This window comes from Myotis davidii, unplaced genomic scaffold, assembly GCF_000327345.1.
Source record: "Myotis davidii unplaced genomic scaffold, ASM32734v1 scaffold230, whole genome shotgun sequence".
Lineage (NCBI taxonomy): Eukaryota > Metazoa > Chordata > Mammalia > Chiroptera > Vespertilionidae > Myotis > Myotis davidii.
Genome location: NW_006282259.1, coordinates 1071556 through 1091713, shown reverse-complemented (window position 1 = coordinate 1091713; position 20158 = coordinate 1071556). Strand labels below are relative to the sequence as shown.

The window sequence follows — 20158 nt, the reverse complement described above, 5'->3', positions numbered from 1 at the left end:
ATTCAGCCTTCAATTCAACACCACTAGCAATATCTGGCAAGTAACCCACAGTCATAGAGAGTTAGTGACCAAGAGAATCCTAACATGCCCTAGCCAGCTTGCTCTGTGGTTAGAGCATTGGCTTGCAGACTGAGGGGTCTCAGGTTTGATTTTGGTCAAGGGCACATCCTTGGTTGCAGGCTAGATCCCTGGCCCCAGTGGGGACACATGCAGGAGGCAACCAATCAATGTGTCTCTCTCACATCAATGTATTTCCTCTGTCAATGTCACTGCTTTCCTGTGCCAGGTTTTAAAAAAAACTTTTTTTTAAAAAAAAAAAAAAAAAAAAAAAAATCAATGGACAAGATATCCTCTGGTGAAGATTAACAAACAGAAAGAGAGAGAGAACCCTAACACAATTTTTGTTGCTGATTCTTAAGATAAGCACTAACATGGCTACAGATAGGATCTTTAAATTTGTTAGCTCTTGAATTCATTATCTGATGATGCTCAAGAATAGATTTATAAGGGTAAGGCAACTTGATATAATAGGAAAAAGCATGGATTAACCAACTCAGAGTCCCCTGACTTTAGACTTATATACCTTTGGGCTTCGCTCCAGGTTTTTCATCTGTAAAATAAAGCTAACAATATCTATCATGCATATTATTGTGAGGATTAGATGAAATTGTGTAGGTCATTTAGCCTGGTTCATAGTAGCTCATAAAATGGTAGCTATGCTGGCAGTAGTAGAAGCCATTACCTAGAGAAAAGGATCACTCTTTTTACACTAGACAATTTGTGACATTAAAAATAAATGCATCCCTGGCATATGTGGTTCAGTTGGTTGGGCCCCATCCTGTACACCAAAAGGTTCGATTCATGGTCAGGGCACATGCCCAGGTTGTGGGCTAGATCCGCTGGTAGGGGATATGCAGAAGGCAACCGATCAATGTTCCCCTTTCACATTGATGTTTCTCTTTCTCTCCCTCTCCCTTCCGCTCTCTCTAAATATCAATAAAAATATTTAAATAAATAAGTAAATGAATACCTCAGACCTTTACTAAAAATACAATTTTATGGAATTAATTGTAATAGTCCATTGATTTATTTTTTTTACATATTGATCAATGGATTTTAGAAATTAGTAATAAAAAAGAAGAAAAATTAAATACAAATTAAATATTTTAAAGACTAATATAAATAATAAAAAGATCTTTGCACATACATTTTAAAATAGATTTTTATCTATCTAGTCTGAAATCTGAAACCCTGTCTTAACTGAAAAATGTAGGTGAGTCTTTAGCTTGCATAGACACACGCAGATTAAGGATCAGATATGGGACTGAAAGTCAATACCGTGGTACCTAGAGATTTTTCCTCCTACCTAAATATGTACAAATTATTTTGTACACTGAGCCAAATGATTTTAAAAGTTTCAGCATTTAAATTAACATTTAAATTTTACTGTTAATTTAATTTAAATATAAAATATACTGAAAAGAAATTTTGACCATGTTTTCTCATCAGCCAAATAAAAGTTAAGACTCAAGTACATTATTATATACCCATTTAATCAAAGCAAGCTCTGGCTGGGTGGATCAGTTGGTTGGAGCATCATACCCTTACACCAAAAGATTGCAAGTTCGATTCCTGATCAGGGCATATACCTAGATTGCAGGTTTGATCCCCTCTAGGGGTGCATAAAGAGGCAACCAATCCATGTTTCTTTCTCACATCGATATCTCTCTCTTTCTCTCTCTCTCCCTCTGCAATCAATAAACATATCCTCAGGTGAGGATAAAAAAAATTAAAAAATAACAACAAAATGTGTTTCAATTATAACAAAATTTATTTCCTAATTCTACTTCCATTTCATTTAGAATTAATGGATGGAATATGGTCCCCTCCATAAAATCTAGCATACAATCTTCAGTGAGCAAAGACTTTTTGATATAATGGAATTATAACTAGAGCAAGAGCTTCAATTTAAGAAAGAAGTCATGATCAACCCACATGTGGGAACCTGGATTGCTGTCATTGTCCTACCCCTTGTCTCTTCTTTACTCACTAACTGGTACCAAGAACCCAATCAAATATCTACATGAAAATCAGATCAATACAATAATTCATTAAGCTTGTACAGTTGACAACTTCCGTTATGAGAAGCACCCAAAGATCAAAACACTGCCCAAAAAGCAAAACATAGCATAGGATTCAATGTATATGTAACGTAAATCATCAAATTTAATAAAATATACAAATCCCAGAGCCTGGGGAGAAAATGATGCAGCATAAAAGAGGGAAAGCCTACAAATAGGACTGGTGGTCAGTTATGTCTTTGCCAAAGTGGCATTTTTGCCAAGAAGACTCTTGACAGCCCTTAGGGGGCTAAACTAATATAATTTACCAAATATGGTGTGGAGAATGTGAAAAAGTCGCAGACATTAGCATTTATATCTGAGGCTAACATAATGCAGTCCACAGGCTGCCATCAGACTGCACCACAAAGTGATAACTGAAGCCGTGGAATGCAAATAATCCAGTGGTAGACATTAGTGTTATGCTCATTTGTAAATGTTTCCAGTCCCCTTCTGGCCCTAAGGGTACCTCAGTTGCTTTTTAGGGGCATAACTCATCGGCAGTGTGTTTTAAAAGGAGTTAAACTGTGAGAGCACCAGTTAGTCATGATTTACTCATTAAAAACGTAGATTAGGCTACAGTGTTTTGTGCTGCTCCACCTGGTAGCTGATCACTTCTCAAATTCTTGAATAGAAGTTAGTTACTCCCCTACTGGTAGTGGCCCAAGATTTATCTATTCATGCCAGAGGGTTCTGTCATTTATCTCTAAGCTCCTTACTCAATGTGAAATTTTGAAATGCTGATTTAACAGAAGGAAACTGTTGGAAACAAGTGAAAAATGAATATAGAACTCTGATAAAACAGGAAATATTGAAGCGAGCTAGCACCTCTCCTCTGAGAAGGTAAAAGGATGTTTCAAATTATTTATGTATTTGAGAGGATAAAGCCCTTGTTATAAAGAAACAGGGTCAAAAGGCACAGAGCACTTGACCCAGAAACACCACATTGGACGTCTGATTCTGGAAGAGAGTGAAACTCTGTAATTTATTAGAAAAGCCTGCATGGGAATTAATTTACAGCCTAGTTATCTCCATGCTACAGAGATAAATATAATTATTTTTCATGTTGAAGTTGAAAAAGAAAAGCTATCTTAGAATAAGTGGATTCTCCCACTCATTCTCTTTCTACTTGTTTATCTTAGTCATATATCACATTAATGTGTCTGCAAATCCAAGTAGGGAAGTCAAGTGTTTAATCTAACTTTATGTCACTTTCTCATACCAAGGAAGAGGAGGAGAAATGGTGGAATATATCTAAACTGACACTGGCTGGAGACTACAAAGGCAATGGAACAAAGCGGTGTTTTCATCTGTTAAAAACACCCTAGTGTTTCTAGTTTAAAAAGATCACAGTGAAAAGTGATGTGGCAATATCATGATTGTTTCTTGGCCTCAGAGGCTCCCTACGTATCAGAAGGGCAAATACAGCCCATCTTAGGGGTCTGTGGGCTGTCTGTTTCTATCCTCTCCACCCTCCAGTGCTACCACTCATTGGCCATTCCCTAAGACATGTGTCCTCTGGTCTGGAGAATGAAGCCCACAGACTTTGTTTAAACCACTCCATTGGCAGACCAGCCTGGGGCACTGCACCACCATGCCATCCAGCCTCAGGGAGAGGAGCCAGCTTTGCCAAAACAGAGCAGAGTGCTGAACTCACTGGGCCCCACTGACAAACCAGACTGTGCCTGGTTCCCAGACTGCTTTGATTACTGCTGTCTGCAGACATGAGAAGGACAGGATGAACCAAAGTGACTTATCCGGGAATCACAGCATGCTATTCAAAGTGAATGTTTTTGTAATTTATAAAAAATTTCCTGCTTGGTCATTTGTCTGAGAAAAGAAAAATTATAATAGTCCTCCTTCCCTCCTCCTAAAAAGTAAAACCAATGCCAAGAATGTCCCCTAAAACTAAAACATTAATTTTCAACTACAAGAACTTAACATACTGCCATCAAGTTTGATCTCCATCAGAAATCCATCGGGGACTATGCTTTTAAGAACTATCAAACCATTTTTTCCCAGTTGTGTAATTCTGTTGGAATTTGTCTGTAACAAGCACTAAAATATCAATGACAAAGGGATGACCAGAAATGGCACAGATTTTATTCTTTAATAAATCAAATAATTTCATCACATATCAGAGATGGAAAGGTAAAGATAAATTAGAGATCCTGTTATGAATGCAAGCAGGCTTTTTATAATTAAGACAGTTCATTTACAGTGGCCTCCAAATCTGATAGCTGCTTTGTTAACAACGTCCTAAATAAGAAATGTACTGTTAGGATTACTTGCTAGCCCATCTCACTCTGACCGTGGAGTTGTGCAGTGAACAGTGACCACTTTGAGTCGTGCTTTAGCTACTTAATTTCAACTAATTGCACTTTAAAAAAAATCAAAATAGCCAGCACCGTTTTGGCTCAGTGGATAGAGCGTCTCTCCCTTCCTCTCTGTAAAAAATCAATAAAATATAAAAAAAATAAAAAAAAATCAAAATAAAGAACAAAGATAATATTTATTTTATCACATTTGTCAATGCCAATGACTGAGGGGAAAAAAATAAATTTTGCAAGTCAGAGGTAGTACCATTTAAGCTGTAATAAGAGATTAGATTGACTCTTTCAGCATATGGTAAACCTGATCACATCAGCTTCTGGCTTTAATTTGAATAAATGATTAAATCAGTGGAACTCATTCTTATTGGTTAGCTCTCACTAACAACTGGAGAAAACTTTTGTTCTTTTTTATTATTTGTGCTTAGATTTTTACTCTGAGTTGTGGTATTACCTTAAATTATTGAGCACTTACCATGTTCCAGGCTCTGCACTTACATGCACTTTCTCATTTTCTTATCATAACAGCCACATGAAATAAGTACTTCTATCCACCCACGTTACCAGTGAGAACACAGAGATACAAAGAGGGTAGTAACTTCCTCTGGATCAGAACCCATGGCAGTCTATTCTAGGCTTTATTATTATTATTTTTATATTATTAAAATTATTATTACTTTTTACCAATTAGTTAGCAGCTACATTTTTCAATAAAACTTTTTCAATCATCCTAACAGAAAACTTTTAGAGCTGAAATCACATACTTGGGGAGGTTTATAAAATTGTGCTGAAGCTTGGGAGCAGCGGTGCTAGAACCTGAGGTGATCACAGGGGAGGAGGCCTCAGGTTAAACATGTTATACAATGACCAGTTACCAACTGCTATATCTCTATATGTTTTCATTACGTTAAAGAAATAAATAAATAACCAATCAGGGGGTTTGGGTGCTGCTCTCTCTCATTCACAGTGCAGGGCCCTCAGGGGGGTAGCACTGATATCACTAAAAAGTTTTCATTACGTTAAATAAATAAATAAATAAATAAATAAATAAATAAATAATAATACAAACTTTTCATTGTGGTTTATGACTGCCTCTCCAAACTGAGAAGGGCTGGGACAGTGGAGGTGGTCCTGAATGTTTGCAATGCCTAGATCCAGAGTTTTATTTTATTTAGTTTTCTTTGCTTTGCTCTCATTATTAGTTATTCCTTTCTTCTGGTTCCATTCACTCTGCTTCTAAACTTTCTTAAGATTTTTCCTTCTAAACAACATCGAAACCTTCATCCACACCTCAGTAATTTCTTCTTTCTTTTTTTTCACCCATTCCTTGAAAAACTAGTCTACACTACCTTCCATAAGCCCCACTCATTTAAACTTTGTATCTGGCTTTCATATCCATTGCACTTACTTGAAAAATGAAATCCCCCAAACATCAGTCAATCACACACTTGTCTTTCCATAGCATAGCATTACCTTGCTAACCACTCACCTCCTCTGTGAATCTGCCCCTCTCCTTCCACTTCTCTGCATGACTATCTCTTCCTCATTATCTCTTAGACCAGCGGTTCTCAACCTGTGGGTCGTGAACCCTTTGGCAGTCAAACGACCCTTTCACAGGAGTCGCCTAAGACCATCCTGCATATCAGATATTTACATTACGATTCATAACAGTAGCAACATTACAGTTATGAAGTAGCAACAAAAATAATTTTATGGTTGGGTCACAACATGAGGAACTGTATTTAAAGGGCCACAAGGTTGAGAACCACTGTTTCTTCATCTGAGCTTTTCCTGTTCTTAAAAAAACATAGCTGTCTCCCTAGGTTCTGCACTCAGATAGCTTCACTACTTTTACTCTGTGCTCTCCTGAATATGGGATTCACATCCATAGCTTCACCCACAGCTCTATGCTGAGCTTCAGTTGTTTCCCTCTCTCCCAGGTTTCAAACACCCACTGGACTTTGCCTTTCTATGTATTCTTGGTGTCTTGAGATACATGTATTTTTTTAAAAAAATCATCTTCATTGATACATAATTTACATACCATACAATTCACCCAGTTAAACTGCATATTTCAGTGGATTTACAGAGTTGTGGAACCATCACCACAATCTAAGTTTAGAACATTTATTATCCCCCAAAGAAACTTCACATACCCATTAGCAATCATTCTCTATCCTTGGTCCCCAGTCCAAGGCAGCCTATTACTCTATGTTGCAACAAATGGCCTATTCTGGACATTTTATATAAATGGAATCCTATAAGATACTGCCTTTTAGGTTTGTTTTCTCTCACTTAGCATAATGTTTGTAAGATTCATCCATGTTGTTCCATGCATGTACTTCATTCATCCATGTTGCTTCGTGCATGTACAATGAGTAATATGGATATGCCACATTTTATCTGTATGGATTTTTGGGTTATTTCTACTTTTTGGCTGTTACAACTAGTATTGCCACAAATATGCATGTACACATGATTGTGTGGACATTTGTTTTCATTTCTTTGAGACCTAAACCTGTATTTAACATTTTGAGAAATTGCCAAACTCAGGTTCAATGGCTGAGACATTTTACATTCCCCTTAGTGAAGAATGAGGATCCCAATTTCTTCACATCCTCACCAACACTTGTTAAGGAGCTGTCTTTCTGCTTACAGCCATTTTGGTGGTTTTGATTTGCATATCTTCAATAATTAAGTATGCATCTTGTTATATGCTTGTTGGTCAGAGGAACATCTTTGGAGAAATATCTATTTTAATCCTTTGCCTATTTCTAATTGAGTTACTTGTTTTTATTATTGAGTTGTAAGAGTTATTTATATACTAGAGGCCCAGTGCATGACATTTGTGCACTTGGAGGGATCCCTCAGCCCGGCCTGCACCCTCTTGCAGTCTGGGAGCCCTCAGGGGATGTCTGCCTGCCATGGAGGTGTGAGAGGCTCCCGCCGCAGCCACCGCTGCTGTGCTCACCAGCCATAAGCCCAGCTCAGGGCTTTATGGCTGAGTGGCCCTCCTCCTGTGGGAGCACACTGACAACCAGGGGGCAGCTCCTACATTGAGCATCTTGCCACCTGGTGGTCAGTGTGCATCATAGCGACCGGTCATTCTGCCTTTTGGTCAATTTGCATATTAGTCTTTTATTATATAGGATTCTGATTCCTTATCAGATAATGATTTGCAAATGTTTTTCTCTCGTTTGTTGGGTGGCTTTCTCATGACAGTGTACTCTAAAACATAAAAGTTTTAATTTTGAAAATGTCCAATTTATCTAATTTTTTTTGTTGTTGCTTGTATTTTAGGTGTCATATCTAAGAAGGCTTTGCCTGACTTAAGGTCGGGAAGATTTTTCTCCCATGTATTCTCCTAAAAATCTTATAGTTGTATTATATTTATGTTTACAAGCCATTCTGAGTTAATTTTTGTGTATGGGAGGTTCTTACACCATTGAATAGTCTTGGTACCCTGTTGAAAACCAATGGCTAACGATAGCAGAATAAAAAATTAACACCCAAAAATCTATGGCCTTTTTATACACCAATAATGAACTCACAGAAAGAGAAATGAAAAAAAAAAAAACAATCCCATTTACCATTGCAACAAAAAAATTAATATACCTAGGAATAAACTTAACCAAGACGCAAAAGACCTGTACTCAGAAAAACTACTTTGAAAAAAAGAGATAGAGGAAGACATAAACAAATGGAAGAACATCCCATGTTCATGGATTGGTAGAATCAACATCATCAAAATGTCCATACTACCTAAAGCAATCTATAGATTCAATGCAATACCTATTAAAATATCAATGGCATATTTCAAAGATCTAAAACAAACTCTCCAAAAATTCATCTGGAATAAAAAACGACCCTGAATAGCCACAGCTGTCCTGAGAAAGAAGAACAAAGTTGAAGGGATCACAATACCAAACATCAAACTATATTACCAAGCCATGGTCTCAAAACTGCCTGGTACTGGCACAAGAACAGACATATAGACCAATGGAACAGAATATAGAACCCAGAAATTGACTCTATTCATTTTACTAAATTAATATTTGACAAAGGAGGCGAGAGCATACAATGGAGCCAAAACAGCCTCCTTAATAAATGGTGCTGGGAAATTTGGTCATATACATACAAAAAAATGAAACTAGATCACCAACTTATACCATACACAAAAAGAAATTCAAAATGGCTAAAGGACTTGAATGTAAGACGGGAATCCATAAAAATCCTACAAGACTCCATAGGCAGCAAAGTTGCAGACATATTTCGTAGCAATATCTTTACAGACACAGATCCTAGGACAAGAGAAACTAAGGAGAAAATAAACAAATGGGACTACATCAAAATAAAAGGCTTCTGCACAGCAAAACAAACCATCAACAAATTTTATGCAGAATGGTGCATCCATTGTGGAAAACGGTATAGCATTTTCTCAAAAATTTAAAAATGGAACTGCCATTTGACCCAGTAACACCACTTCCAGGAATATATCCCAAGAAAACAGAAACACCAATCAGAAAGGATATATGCATGCCTATGTTCATAGCAGCACAATTTACAATAGCTAAGATATGGAAATAGCCTAAATGCCCATCAGCAGATGAGTGGTTAAAAACCTATGGTACCTCTACACAATGCAATAAATACTACGCTGCTGTAAAAAAGAAGGAATTCTTACCATTTGCAGCAGCATGGATGGTACTGGAGAGCATTATGCTAAGTAAAATAGCCAGGCAATGAAAGAAAAATACCACATAATCTCACTCATCCATATATATAAAAGCCTAAGTGACCATCACAACCAAACGGACGACTAAACAGGCTGAGTGGGGCGACCAGGCCGGCAGGGGGGTTCGTGAGGGACAACCAAATGACTGAGCAGCAGACTGCAAAGATGGCGGCGCCCATAGCCAATAAGGAGGGAATATGTTAATTGACTGCCACGCCTTCAAAGCTGGTGGCACCCACAGCCAATAAGGAGGGAATATGCTAATTGACTGCCACACCCTCAAAGATGGTGGCACCCACAGCCAATAAGGAGAGGATATGCTAATTGAGTGCCACACCCTCAAAGATGGCGGTGCCCATAGCCACAAGATGGTGGCGCCCAGTCCTCTCAGCCCTGCTGCGGAGTCAGGTGCGTGGCAAGGCCGGACCTGCCTCCAGGTGGGCCCGGCTGCTCTGTGTGCCTGCCTCTGGAGTCCCCCAGTCCCCTCAGCCCCCCAGCCACCCAGGGCTGCCCAAAGCTCAGGCAACCAGGGCCGGCCGAGGCTTGCGCTTTCAGCAGTGGCAGCAGCAGAGGTGTGATGTGGGCATCGCCTTCCTCTGATGGCCGGGTCGCCTCCTGCCCCTGAGGGCTCCTATGAGAGGGAGCAGGCCGGGCTGAGGGATCCCCTCCCCACTCAGTACATGAATTTTCATGCACCGGGCCTCTAGTTTATGGATAATAAAGAACATTATAACCTGACGAACAAAAAGATAGATACAGAGGCAGAAAAGCATCAAAGTGACTGTCAAAGTACAGCGGGAAGGCTGGGGAGTTTTTTGGAGGGTAACAGGGGGGAGGTCAATGGGGAAAGAAAGGAGACAGGTGTACTACTATTTGTAATACTTTAAACAATAAAATATAATTTTAAAAAAAACAAGAGAAAACCAATGGCTATAACTATATGGGGTAATATTTTAGAAATCAAGCCTTACTTCCTTTCCCCAAACCAATTTCTGATATTTAAGAAATATGGCACTGCCACCAGTCCTCCTGGTCTAATATGTGGAGTCACCTTTGAGTCTTTCCTTTGTCTCCCATGCACAAACATGTGTCAAGCCATGTGGTTTCCACCCCTACAAGTTGTTTTCACTTATTCTTTCTTTTAAATTCTCAATGGCATTGCTCTCAATCGAATGCTTACTTCTGTTGATTTCAGGAAAGTGAGATATAAATCCATCTCTAACCTGGCAAGCAAACTGTTCTTAGAGCAAGCTACTATAGCTGTCATGTTCAAAGTAGAGGAGTCTGATGTGCTGGAATATGGAATACACTGGTGCTGTGAACAGCTGTGCTAGAGCAGGGCCCACTCCTACACTTATCCTTAATACTTGAATTTCTAGATTGAATTATATTAATTTGAAAAATATGTTAAGAGCAGTCCTGGATGGTTAGAAAACCTCCAAATTATTTAAAAGAAATGATCAATTTGGTATAAATATTTGAACTCCTAATTTAGTCAGATGGGCTAATTTTTTTTAACTTTATTGAGGAATAAACGATAAAAAATATTTGCTATATCTTTATATTATGAAATGCTCACCACAAACAAGCTAATTAACACATCCATCTCCTCACAGTTTACATTTTATTATTCTGTATTTTAGTATTTTCATGGTGAGAACACTTAAGACCTCCCCTCTTAGCCAATTTCAAAGCTATAGTGCAGTGTTAACTACAGTCACCGTGCCATACATTAGATCTCCAGAACTCCACATTTTTTAAAACACTTTCCTAACTTGGTGCCAGGATGTGGGTTAATGATTAGGACTGCAACTGTGCCGTTGTGGTACCAAGAGCAGCAGCAATGCAATTACCTGGGAAGTTGTTAAAATGCACATCCTATGGACCCGCTCAGACCTACTATGTGAGAAACTCTGGGGTTTGGGCCTGGAGATCTGTTTTAACAAAGCTTCCAGGTCATTCCTGTATAGGCCAGAGTCTGAAAACCCCTGGTCCAGGATGACAGCGATGAGGATCCTGGAGGCTGGGAAATGACATCTGTGTCAGAGGTCATCTGACTACCTCCATACCTCTTCTAGATGCTGGAATGTAGTGAACCCAAAGAACTTCACACACTCAACTATCAACAGTCAGGAGTTATGTCTAAATGATACAGCTACATACATAAATTGTAGGGGTCAATGGTTAACTTCTGAAGGTATTAGACTTTTGAAACAATTCAAAATTTAGTGTTCTCTGCAAAAAAACAAACCCACAAACTACAAATAATAAACTTGCTTATTTTGATATCACAAATACCACATAATAGAAGCAACATAGTAGAAATATAAATAACAACTATAATTAAACTATGCTTAGATTTAAATATTATATTTCTTTTCTCTTGAGAGAGACTAAAGTATATACCCAAAGAGAAAAGCAAAGGCACACACACAACTTTTACCTAGAAGTATGTCTTCCCTAGACTTTGAAATCAGTCAGCCTTTGGTATCTAGAATCCTCCTGTGTGCATTTCCATAACACATCTTTTTACCAAAGCCCACAAAAACTCCACTTTTAATTAACTTTCTAACCCTCTATGAATTGCTTAAAATTACTTCTGGATCTGACAGACAGACTCAAACTGAGCAGGGTGGCTTTAAGTTCAGTGGTGTTTGTAAAAGGGAAGTGTTACTATTTTTTTGCCCCCTGTTGTATAAATGTGAACATCTGATGCCTTGGCCTACTTTGATTAGACATGCATTCCCACTCACAGCTGCAAACCCTCTGCCCTTCCTGCAGGCCACTCCTGGATAGGCCATGCGATTCTGCCTGGGCTCCAAACCTCCTCCAGGCCACTGCTGCCATTTTCCTCCAGCTGCCGAGTTCCACACTGGCCCCTTGTTTACAACAGTGCTGCAATGAAAGCCAAGCCAAGAAGAGAAGCCCCAAGGAGAGTGACAAAAGTACAAGGCTAAACACTGATTTTCAGCTTCAGCCTCCCCACCCCACCCACCAAATCCTCCCCATTCTACCTCAATTAGAAAATGGAAGCAGGCCCAGGCAGGGGAGAAGGAAAGAACACTAGGAAGAGGATTATTAAGGATTCTCTTCTTTCTTTGATTGTTTCCCTGTCTCAACCTTCTCCATCCTCTTTTTCATTTTCAGTTGCCATTTTGGGCTTTCTTCACAAATTGAGTCCTGTTTTCCAAATTGGCCAGAGAAAAGTTTTTGCCATGTTGAAGTCATTTCCAGAGCTAAATCGGGAAACCTGAGGCAGCGGGCACTCATACAGCTGGCTGGAATGTGGCTTGCAATAAAAGGCAGTGTGAATAAGGTGCATTGAAGCTAAATTGGATTCATGTGAAGGGCCATTTATTCAGAGGGGAGTGGAGATGGAAGAAGAGGAATTAATGAATATAAAAAATTAAATTAGCTCAAGCAACCCTTTAAAAAATATACTGAAAAATAGTTGACCTCATGAATCTGTACAAACCTGAGACCTCTGGGTTCAGATCACAGAAGTTCACTGATATCCCTCTCCAAAGGGAGCCCTCTGGAAGGAAGGGGCCCTTGAATTAGATACGGCGGAGCCTGAAAGTGGCTGAGAAGAATCTGGTTTCGCCTGACTGCTATCAGGATGGAAGCACAGTTGTGAAAATCAGTATGTAGCTGAGAGACAAGAGGTCACCCTAACAGTAAGGGCCTAACTGATGAAAATATTTAATTAACTAACCACAGAATACCTGACACAAAAATAAACATGTCTTTTCAACTTAGCTATCACATTTTTCTTCAATGAAATGAAAAGAAGTCATGACCTATCATGTTCTTGAAAAATTATTGATCGATTTATAAGCCTAATGTTTTAATTGACTGCAATAATATTTTACTCACACTTCTAATCTGATCCTACTGCCATGCTGAGAAAAGCCATGGGAAGTCCAACTGAAAGAATGAGAGTAGTTACAAGCAAAAGGGTTTTATAGACATGTATCAATATTGTCCTATTACAATTATCTGGTTGTGAAAATTTTTTCTGCCTTAAATAACCATCTAATTTTAATATTAAAACATTAATAAAAGGGGACAGAATAATATATTACATAACTTAAATGCTGATGAGTGCTCTCTTTAATTTCAAAGTGGAAACACATTGATCTAACTTTCATCTAATCTTTCTCTTATTATGTAGAAAGTAAGATGTTAAACCTATTGTTTTACTTCCATAAAGAGGGATCTATTAATCCCAAGAATATACCTGCCAAAAAGGACCCTGGTAAGAGAGCTTCTAGGATAGAAATTTAATCAGTAGAACTGAGACGTTGCCCTCCAATTAAAGATATACAGCTATAGCCTTATTTACATATTTGCCAACCAATCAGAGTGGTTCCATTCCAACCAATCAGGACATTGCTTTTTGAACCAATCAAACTGTGAGGATTTGGAGTCCTCATTTGCACAAGAACAAACCAATTAGGGCTGAGAGTGGGGCCAGGAAAGGCTCTTCTCTATATAAGCCAGCTTCAATTCTATCTCCTTGAGGCTCTCATTCAGTTTCTAACTGTGTTTTCCCTGCTGGAGGTGCAACATTACCTGGGGCTGCAACACGGAGCTGAACTATAACCCTGGAGCAGTTAACACCCAGTTCTCCTTGCCCAGGCAGCCTTCTCGGGAGCTACCTCACAGCCATGCTGGTCTAAAGCTGAGCTGTATCATGATTGAGCTGTTTAGATTGAGTAAAGTCCCCAAACTGGGAACAACTGTCAGCATTGAATTGGTAATGCCAAACTTTTGTCGACACTAGTAAGGACATAAACATATACCAAGTACCAAAGGCTATTGTGCCAAAAACATTAAAGAGAAACAGTATAGAAATTTAAAAAAAGTATTTTAAAAGATAAAATTTCTATGCAAAAGATTCTGAGCTCCATGGAGTTTGGGGATTAAATCTTACAGTCCTCTCAAATATGCCCTCAATGCCTACTGATATTGGGGGCACAGCAATAGATATTCAAAGTATACTAGTATTTGTTGATTTGGCTTATTTTATTTATTAGCAATTAAAAATTATTTTAAAAAGATCACATACCCTCAAAGTAAATGCCAAACAAAAGGCATTCTTTCCTCTCCATTAGGCTCTATAATTAACAAATTTAATATTTTCTAGAATTGACTGACATGCATCCCCATTTGAAAGAGGCACATTCCGAATCAGTTCAAAGGTCAGAGAGGTTCTAGGAGTTCTTACAGCACACTGTTAGGGTCTGGTATTGTGAGTAATTCTAATCCATGGGCTATGAGTGTGAAGTGTCCGAAGGGGCCACCTGGCCTGCCGGTCATTTTTTCTGACTTCTTCCCAGGTTAGTCTTTCTTCATGAGCCATACACTGAGGCGGTAACCCAGAACATTGGGTCTCAGGAAAAATGGACTGTTTCCCAACTACATTGCTTTTTATTTTTTTGAACTTTGTGTTACTTATCATTCTTCCCTGCCCAAGATGCCCATGATAAAGTTAAGAAAACATTCCCAAGACTGCCGTGTGTGGTGAGGCAGCCTGAAAGCAGACCCCAGGTCTGTACAGCCCATTAGTAACCACAGACTGAATGCAGCCACACAAGTTTACTTTAATTAAAGTGAATAAAATTGAAAACCGAGCTTCTCAGTTGCACCAGCCACACTTTGAGCTCAAGCCAAGCACGGTTGGTGGCCATTGTTCGCACAGTGCAGATATGGAGCATTTCTAAGATGGCAACAGTGCTGGAATAATTATTCCTCTCACCTTCTCTGACATGAATTCTAGCTCCTACACAGCAGAAATGAACAACAAAATGAATGTGCATGCTGATGATCAAGAGTCTGTTTAGCACTAGTGTCCTGGCCAATGGGCTCTTGCACAGCTCTCTGTTTAAGCTCCACCTTATTCCTCTACGCACTTCCAATAATAACCACCAGATACAGATACAGAGACGCAGAGCTGACCTAGCTTTAAAACACAGAGGCAGAATTTGCATTAGCATTCTCTGCCATTCATTTCTTTCTCCAGTCATCCTTCTACTGTTATCATTTACTGAGCCACAGGTCAGGAACTAAAGGCTCAACAATGCCCAACCTCAAGGAGCACAGTTTAGGAAGGGTATGCAGAGCAAAGCCATGACTGGGGAGTAATGTCCTAGAATCACAACAAAGGCATAGCAGAGCCATTAGAGCAGGGGGCTGGGCTTGGAAGGACAGCTCCCTGAGGGACAGGAGCTGTGGCAGAGATCCTCAGAATCAACACTATGGGCATTTGGAGCTGGATAATTCTTTGTTGTCCCGTGGATGGTAAAATGTTTAGCAGAATCCCTGGCTTCGACCTACTAAAAATGATAATTTAAAATGTCTCTAGACATTGCCAAACGGCCTCTGGGGGACACAATGATCCCTTTCAAAAACCACTGAGCAAAAAGGCTGTTAGGACACATTCCTTTATTTACTCAACAAAATTCAAGGGACACCTACTGAAAGCTAATTGGTGTGGATAACAAGATGAAAGGGTGAGGTCCTCGCGTTAAATAGCCTAACATTCTAGTAGAAATTCGAGTAACTAGGTGGGGTGAAGGTGAGAGGAATTTCAAATGGGGGAAAAGCATGTATAAAAGTATAGAGGGATGGAAAACATGAGAACTTTACAGAATGGTACATGGGTTGATACTGTGAGGAGAAAGGGTGTGAATGGCAAGAGAAACTGAGATTGAGAGGCAGACTGAGATTGTGAAGGTGTTGGTATGCTTTATGTAATTGTATCAAATTTGGATTTCATTATGAGAACACCTGAACAAGAAAACAACAGGATTCAGATATTTTGGATGGTGGTGTAGACATTATGCCATCAAAGTGTGACCTATAACCACAAGTGTCATCAGATAACTACACACAACAGGTTATGACCCTTTTCTAGGTAAAGACAACATGGTTCCAAATCATAGGGGACACTAGTGGGAATGAATATGGAGACAGGAATTTGATTGATATCTTTGGAAGTGGAACAAACATGGCTCTGAGACTCACTTTGGGGCTAGGAAAGGAGTATGAGGAAAGACCTCTAGGATGATTTCCTAGTTCTGGGTAAGAGTGGATATGTATGAGGTAGTCACATGAATAAAGGTAGTAGATGCTGCTGGTGGTATTAATCTGAGCTGTGGTCGGGAAATACAGGTGGCTGGTGAAGGGGATGGGCAGCAACATGGTAGTGAAGAAAAGAAGTAACTCAGAATAACAGGAGACTTAGGTTCAAGGAACCTTCCTTTGAATCACTGCAATAATTCTGGACTTTAACTCCATTCCCGCTGGAATGACCCACAAATCTTTGTCTCTTGACTTCCCTTGGGTCATCATCAGCCTTTTTTATATGAGCTAGCTGCAATGGGTTTCGCCTACTTTATCAGATGAGCTGTACCCAAGGCCTCAGGATATAAGGCTGTGCCTCAAAGACACACTCAAACACCACTCGGGACCAGGCTGCCCAGGGACAGGTCACACCTTCCCTTAAGTTACTCACTACGCTCATCACTTTGCCTCTGCTGTCCACTGACTAACCTTCCCTAGAAAGTACCCTCTCACCAAAAGGTCAGGTGACTGGCATAGCAGACAGTACAGAGTAGTTGATGGGTAGGGACTCCCAGTCATTCATTTTTGTTAAGTTATCTGTGAATGAGGTTTGGCTTCTGCCACCATTATGTACAACTTAAGGAATGTCACACATTTGAAGTCTATGACCAGATGGAGGGGTGGCATTTATGGAGAGCAAAATTAGTCCTGGCCTTGCATTAGTGGAAGTGCCAGGTGAATGCAACGTGCCCGGTAAAATTTTAATTTCATACAAACAATGAATAATTTCTTAGTATAACTATTCTTATGCAGTATTTGGGGCACATTTATACTAATAATTATTTGCAATTTACCTACAATTAAGCTAACTGGGTTCCAATAATTCTATTTGTTAAATCTGGCAGCTGTACCACAAAAGGACTGCTTATCATTTCATAAACACTTGAGGGCAATTCTGATCACTTACAACAGGTGATTAATTAAAGCTATGCAAGAACACACACATTCACTCATCCAATTTGACTCAGGATCAACTGTGCACAAAACCCTGACAGGCACAATATAGGCACTTGATCCTTGCCTTTAGAACAAAGCCCAGGGAGGTAGATGAAGCACAAAAGCAAAATTGACTATTACAAAGGAGAAAGGGTGCTGGTAACTTGCCACACAATCTGAAAGAGGAGAAAGCCCCTACACCCTGGGACAGATGCTTTCCTGGTCAGGCCCCACTGAGAACTTGAATGGAAGGCTGGATGGATGGTGGAGCAAGGGCAGGCCACACAAGGCCTGGACTGTCAGGTCAAGCATGGGGGCTTCATTCTACACACCAGGGAGCCAGGGCCCTGAGGAGGGGTTCTGTATTGAGCAGTTTCACTAGAACTACTAATGTCCCAACTTGACAAAGCTAGCCTATCCAAGCCCACCTTACAAGTCTGATATACCCCAGAGGTCTGTGTGCACAATTCCCCATTAAAGTCTTAGATTATTTGATCACAAATCATAGATATGCCAGGAATACAAGGTCTGTTTGAACATGCACCCCATGAAAGTAAGTAGGCCCCCGAATCTTAGGATGAGAGCTCCCTGGGTGTGGAGGAGGTATATGCAGGCAAGGACTCCGGTGCAGATTCCATAAGAACCTTGCTCTGAAACCTTTTCCTGTTTATCAGAGAACTCAGAAGACAGACATGTCTGAGAAGGAGATGAAGCTCTCCTGAGGTGAGCCATTAGGAAAAGGAAACCCCAGAATATTGCTTTTAAATCAATGCTTATTAAGCCTGCCTAAAGGTCCATAATTATAATTACAAATTAAAACAACATTGTATCAAAGTCACTAAACAATTCTGACCACAGAACAGATGCTATTATATATTGAGAAGAATTTTAAGTTCATTTTAGTAATGTTTTTAAAAATATTATTGCATTTAAAATGCTCATGAAAGTAATCTGGCAGGGAAAATGCAGCACATTTTCTCTACCTCCTTCTACAACATGCCTACATTAAAATTTCAAAGATTTTTTCATATGAATTCAAGTACCAAAAGAAAAAAGAAACTAAGAAATTGTTTTCATAGCTTCATTTTTAAATTGAGCTCCGATTATTTTTGTTGTTGTTGTTCAAGAGAAAATATTTATGCAATAATGCCATAAATATTTTCTCTAGAACAAAAAGGTAACATAAAAAGGTATTATAAGGAATTAACATAAAATTCAAAGAGTTGACAAGTAGCTTAATTTTTGAAAACACCAAGAAAGTGGTTTCGTAAAGAAATTTTTCTCTTTGGCTTGACTGCTTCATGTTTAAAATTCTCACAAGTTACATGCATTTTACATTTTGTTTAAAATGGTTCGCGGCTTTAACATAGCCTGACTTCAGGCACACTCATCCACCTGAGAGGTTTGGCAGTTATAAGTCTGATTAAAGCGCTAGAAACAAAGCTCAAAGGGGAATTGTACTGTATTCAAAACACTATGAATAAAATGTGCACTAATTTTAAAAAAAGGTAAAACCAAATACCAGTATTAAAGTCTTAGAAAACACTAACTTGTAAATTCACCAACATGAATTTATAATGAACCTGTGTTACTAATGAAATTACATTTTATAAAGGAAGTGAGTGTGTATATGTGGACTTCTAATTTTCAATATTGTGATTTATCAAAATCACTCATCTAAAAAAAATGCATATAGGTCTGGCTGATGTTGCTCACAGGTTAGAGCACTGGTTCTCAACCTTCCTAATGCTGCGACCCTTTAATACAGTTCCTCATGTTGTGGTGACCCCCAATTTAATTGTTACAAATTGACCATAATTAAAGCATAGTGATTAATCACAAAAACAATATGTAATTATATATGTGTTTTCCGATGGTCTTAGTTGAACCCTGTGAAAGGGTTATTCGACCCCCAAACGCGTCGTGACCCACAGGTTGAGAACCACTGGGTTAGAGCATCAGCCCTTGCACTGAAAAATAACAGGTTTACTTTCTAGTCAAGAGTTGCAGGTTCAGAGGAGGAACCAAGATGGCGGCATAGGTAACCACCGGAAATTTCTGCCTTGCACAACCACTTCAAAAATACAACTAAAAGACAAAACGGACATCATCCAGAGCCACAGGAAGGCTGGCTGAGTGGAAATTCTACAACTGTGGAAGGAGAGAGAAAAGCACACTGAGACTCAGAGGAGGTGTGAAGTAAAGTGCAGAGATACGGAGGCACACACGGAAAGGGCTGACAACTGAGGACGCGGTTGTCTTTTTCAATCAGGAGGGAGACACAAGCTCACAACTGCTCTGAACTCCAGTTCCAGGCGAGTCTCTGGGGACATATCGGGAGAAACTGAACTGTCTGGCATCAGTTGGAACTCGAGGGCAGCTTTCTCTCAGAGGTGCTTGCAGCGATTACCTGGACACTGAGACCTGGGGCCTCTTAGGACTGGGCTGAGGATCAGCCATAGCTGTTTGCTCCACCCTGTTGATTCCCTGAGACCGAGCCCCACCCAAGCTGTGCGAAGAAGCTTTTGCATATGAATGGCCTGGCCCTTTGTAATCTAAAATTACCTAACAAACTGCAGCTGGTTTCTTCTCTCTCTATAGCCAAGAATGGTCATCAGAAAAAAAGGGTTTTCTTCCTTCACATGAAGCTAAGATGCAAGATATACTGTTTGTGGTGATTAGGGCTGGTTCTTGGGAAACCTGAGTGTGTACACAAACTCCTTATTCAAAGACCTTTATTCTTGAACTTAGATGATCAAGAAAGAGGGGGAAAATCACATTTGCGGAGCATTCTGCTTCATTCTTTGAATATTGTGCTATACATAGAAGTTCAAATTCTAATTAGAATTGTTTCCAACCTAGTTTTATTTCCTCTGAATAATTTAGAATTTAGAAAAAATAATACTATG

The 20158-nt window shown here is 39.4% G+C and overlaps 1 protein-coding gene across 1 annotated transcript in view; it reads right to left on the bottom strand.

Annotated features, from left to right (window-relative positions):
• The window catches only part of GMDS (GDP-mannose 4,6-dehydratase), a 539088-nt gene that overhangs the window by 260342 nt on the left and 258588 nt on the right, over positions 1-20158 (bottom strand). The gene's annotated exons all lie outside the window — the stretch shown is intronic.